We start from the raw sequence: 5,042 nt of genomic DNA on the forward strand, positions 1-5,042 counted from the left end.
CTTTATTGTGCATGTTTTAAAGGTCATATTTGTAATCTCTTACCCCGCTGGCCTTCTCTTTGACCCCAGCCTGAATTCTGCTCTCCTGTGGCTAATGCCTAGAAGCAAGAAGTGTGCCCTGGTGTGGTTTACGGGTAGGCATGTGAAAAGTGGCTTCTTTTGTGAAACCTCACTTTCTGCAAGCTGTAAGCTGGGTGCCCCCTTGCGTCCTTACTCAGCTCTCGCCCACCTGGGCATCCATTAAGGACACGTGCCTCCTGGGTACCAGCCCTGGGCCTGAGGACTCCCCTGAGTGCGGTCTGGGCTTCGACCTGTTCCTGGAATGACGTAGGTCATTTTTTTTTTCCGTAGAGAAGATGCAGGTGCTGGCACACTGACCATGAAGGAGGTGAGGGACCCTCTCTGTGCCTCTGGATCCCGGGGAGGTCCTGAGATTGGGAGCAGGATAAGACACCCTGAAGGGCAGTGTCTCTGTCTCCACAGACCTCGCCCCGAGCAGCTTCAGCTGGGCTTCCAGAGTCGCCTGCCAGACGGAGTTTGTGTTGGACTGAACGATGAAACATCCTGAGCATAGAGCACCATATTGCTGCTTCCTGGATGGAGAAGAGAAGCCCGTGTTCCACGCCAGAATGTGACTTCCTGGTGATACGCAGAGTCCGAGAAGTAGCGGCCAGACTCTTGGGGACCAGAGCCACACTGGACCACGCTCTCCAGATTCCAGGTGGAAAGACGCGGCAGAGGTGGGTCATTTCCCTGGGCCGTGTCAGTGCCCAAGCAACAAGGACACAGAAATAACCTGTGATCAGGAATAATACCGGGTGTGAGTTTCCTGGAGCCGCCCTAACAAAGTCCCACAGACCAGGGGGGCTTAAACCGCAGACACTCACTGTCTCCAGTCCGGGAGGCTGGAATCCGAGATCCAGGTGTGGGCAGGGCTGGTCCTCCTGAGGCCTCTCCCCTCAGTGTGTAGACGGCCGTCTCCTCCCTGTGTCCTCACGGGGTCGTCCCTCTGTGTGTGTCTGTGTCCTGATCTCCTCTTCTTCCCAGTCCTATGGGATTAGGGCCACCCCTAATGGCCTCATTTTACCTTAATCACTCCTTTAAAAACCCCATCTCCAAATACAGCCACATTCTGAGTTCCTGGGGTTAGGACTCCAGCGTATGAATTTGCAGGGACACATTCAGGGGTTAGGGGTAGGGTGAGGGTTGGGTTAGGGCCTAACATCAGGCCATGACTTAAGATATTTGGTACAAAAGCCGTGAAGCCCCATGGAATCCCCAGGGCCAAAACGTGCGAGCCCGTGTTGGCCGGAGGGCCTCCGGGCCCTGTGCTGGCCCTGGCAGGGACACCTCGCGGACACCCCGTGAGCAGTGGTCGTGCACTGAGATGCTGCAGCTGCAGGTGGCGTGCCGCATCGCCTGGGCTGGGTGTGTGGGGAGGCTGGACCCGCGCCTGAAAAGAGCGTCTTTGGCCAAAGCCCCCTTAGCAGACAGCAGATTGCCGCTCGTCTCTTGGAATCGCTTCCAGGAGGTGACGTCGGGCCCGTCCTGCCCCGGGTGTGGCCATCTCCTGGCCTGGCCAGCCTTCTCCAGGTCACCGCCTCCCGTCCCCTCTCACAGCAGCTCTGTTCCTGACGATCAGAGAGGAAGGACACAAGACAAGAGCCATTCTTCCCTGGAACGCGTCACCGTCCTGTGGAAGGACCCACTGGAATCTTGATTTTATGCCCAGGAAACCTCTCCCGTGCTGACCCCCCGCCAGCTGCGAGACCCTCCAGCACGAAGCACGGGTCACCTGAGAGCCCCTGAAACAGCACCCGGGGGAGTGTTAAAGTGCCTTCGTCCCTTCTGTGGAAACAGAGGGCCTGCAGGTGACTGAATGCGAGCAAATAGTGGGTCTTCACCCATGCCCGACTGGCACCCACGTGTGGCAGCGGCGGGACCCTGGCCCCCTCCCGTGGCCTCTGAGGCCAAGGGCTTCTTCGACGCAAAACCTACCCACAACACCAGGGCGCAGGGTGGGGCTGTGTCTGAGTGAGAGGTCCCCACTGCTGTGTTTCTTGTTTTCTCTTCTTCTTTTCCCCACTGTGATAAAATACACATAAAATTTAACATTTTTAAGGGTACATTGTCATTAAGAGCACTCGCATTGTGTTACCATCACACCATCATTTCCAGAACCTCCCATCTTCCCCCCTGACACTCTGCCCCCGTTAAACACTCACTCCCCTCCCCTCCCCCACCCCTGGGCACCCACCGTCTACTTCCTGTCTCTCTGGATGTGATGACTCTGGAGACCTCACGTGGGTGGAATCACACAGGATTCGTCCTTCTGTGTCTGGCTAATTTCTCTGAGCATAATGTCGCCAAGGTTCATCCGTGTTGTAGCCCGTGTCAGGATTTCCTTCCTTGTTAAGGCCGAGTAATGTTGCATTGTGTGGATGGACCACATCTTGTTTATCCTAGTTTTGCTCTGAAACAGCCTCTTACAAATTCCAGAGGTGAACCGAGGGCTGTGAGGTGTCACTCCGGCGGAGTGGCAGTTGCTCCTCGGCTCAGGAACTTTGCCCCGGGAGGATTCATGCGCTCAGTAACCCCCACACCTGCTTCAGCAGAGACGCTGAGTAACCCCCGCGCCTGCTTCAGCAGAGATGTGATGAGCTCTTGGACTTGGAATCGGTGCTGCAATGGGGCAGGACCTTTGGGGGTGAGCGTAGTTGCACCCCGGGATGTGAACGCCGAGGGGGGGGGTATCCTCCTTGGAGCAGGCGTCCGAGCTCTGCCAGGCCCGTGTGCTTGCCGGCTGCTGGGGCCGCCCTCCCCGTGGCCCAGGCTCTCCCAGGGCAACAGGGACACAGAGATGACCGTCTGCTCCCTGGGCTCTGCTCTGTGCTTCCTTCCTGGGAGCCCAGTGTCTTAAGCCCCGCGACAGATGTCACTCAGTGTCAGCCTCTCAGGTCCCCAAGCTGACGTCCCCCCACCCCTGGGGTTTGGCCTGAGCAGCCTCTGTCTCCACACCTTGTGGGCATGGGTACCCCACCCCGGGCATCCCCCCCACACGAACCCAGTGTCACCCCGACTCGGGACACCCTGCCCCCCTGCGCCACCCCTCCTGTGTCCCAGCCAAGGTCACAGGACTCAGGGAGCACAGAACAGGGCGTGTGTGAGGTGAGGGAGCACTCATAGGTGTGACCCTGCAGGTCAACAAGGGCAGAGGGGCAGAGGTCAGGGCTCACGTGACCCAGGGGGGCGGCGGGGCTCCCTGTCCAGCGAGACTGAAGAGAGTGTACTGAACGTGGCAGTGTGACTTTTCCGAGGGAAAAACGTGTGTGTGTGTGGAGTGTGTGCACACGTGTGCATGTGTGTTTGCGGTGGGAGGGAGTAGGTCAGGCTCAGAAGGAGGACCTTGAGGCAAACGTGCTGGCCCCGGTGTCAGAAATCCTGACCCGAGGACTTGGGATGGGCAGGGCCACGGTCTCCCACCCCTGGGAGGTGTAATTGGTGGCCCCAAATACAGTCCACATCTGAACCCCCAGAACCTGAGGTGACCTTTTTTGGGAAAAGGGTCTTTGCAGCTGTGATCAAGCTGAAGGTCTCGAGATGAGGTCATCCTGGGTTACCAGGGTGGCCCTAAATCCAGTGACAGGTGCCCTGATGAGAGAAGAGACAGAGCGAGGAGGAGGCCCGTGAAGACCAGGCAGAGGTTGGGGTGACGCGGCCATAAGCCCAGAGATGCGTGGGGCCCCCAGCAGCTGGCAGAGGCAGGAAGGACCCTCCCCTGGAGCCAGAGGGAAGGAGCGCGACACTGGGACACCTCGATTCAGACTTGGGCCCGCAGGACGGGGAGAGGATGAACCCCTGGCCATATTCCAAGTCAGATGACCCCAAACATGCCCCCAAGGGTGCCGACCGGCCAGAACGAAGATGATCTGACGGACACTTAATGATCCACGTGTACGTCTGCTCACAGAGGGAGGGTGAGGCCCCGCATCCTGGGTCCTCTGGTCACGTGGGGGGGGTGCTGGTTTTCCCCATCAGTTTCATGATGACACAAAGCTCCCATTTCCTGACCCTGAGCCAGGGTCCCCAAGACGCTCCGCAAAAATGACCGCATTTGACGTTTGTGGAGAAAACCCCATGGGATAGGTGTTCTCTCATTTTCACGTGTGAAAAATCAAGGTCTAAAGATTGGCACCGGGTCATGCAGCCAGTGGTACAGAGCCCAGGTCAGAACCCACCTGTCTCCCCTTTTCAGTGAAGTGGCAGAAAAACACAGAGGCTGGCATGACTGACTCCCGGTGACCAGGGCTGACATCACTGTAGATCTTTGTGTCTTTGTTAAGAGATTAAACAGCCTGCCCAGCCCCAAGCTCCCTTCCCTGCTGGTGTGGGCACTGTGGCCCCCGCGGTGGGTCTGCGGTGCTCTGCTCTGTAACCTTTCTGGGCCGCAGGTGCGGAGTGGAGCCGGTCAGCCTTCTCTCGCCCGAGGCAGAGTGTGTGGAACACACACTTTCCTGTGCACGCGTCTTTGTGAAACGTGTGTTGTTTGCGCTTCTTTAGACCACGTGTGGAGGTCCAGCTCACATACAATGACGGCACGTATTTAAACTGCGCTGGTTGATAAGTTCTGGCTTTTGCAAATGACCCCGAAAGCATCGCACAATCAAGATAATGACGTATCACCCACCCCCGGAAGCTTCCTGTGCCTTTGTCATGCCCCTCCTGTCTGTCTGTCTGTCTCCACCCTGTCTCTGCCAGCTCCTCCCCACTCATCCGCTTGTGTCCTCACAGAGGAGTTTGCATTTTCCAGAATTTTACTTATTTATTTTTGGCCGCGGTGCTGCAGGATCTTAGTTCCCAGACCAGGAATGGAACTCCTGAGAGCGCCGAGCCCTAACCATTGGACTGCCAGGGAACTCCCCAGAATTCTAAATATATGGACTCATACACACCGGCAAAATCATTTTGCGATTCCTCTTTGCTGCCCTGTGTGCCAACAGCCCCTGCCCCCAGGTCACCCAGAAGTACCCCACTGGGTGGGC

The 5,042-nt window shown here is 57.5% G+C and overlaps 1 long non-coding RNA gene across 1 annotated transcript; it reads left to right on the forward strand.

Moving 5' to 3' along the window:
• The first annotated feature begins 503 nt into the window (after positions 1-503).
• LOC137772642 (uncharacterized) lies at positions 504-2,126 on the forward strand. Its single transcript, XR_011075510.1, has 2 exons — positions 504-740; positions 1,621-2,126. It is a non-coding gene; the product is annotated as an uncharacterized lncRNA (long non-coding RNA).
• The last annotated feature ends 2,916 nt before the right edge of the window (positions 2,127-5,042 follow it).

The sequence above is a fragment of the Eschrichtius robustus genome, chromosome 11 (genome assembly GCF_028021215.1).
Source record: "Eschrichtius robustus isolate mEscRob2 chromosome 11, mEscRob2.pri, whole genome shotgun sequence".
NCBI classification, from domain to species: domain Eukaryota; kingdom Metazoa; phylum Chordata; class Mammalia; order Artiodactyla; family Eschrichtiidae; genus Eschrichtius; species Eschrichtius robustus.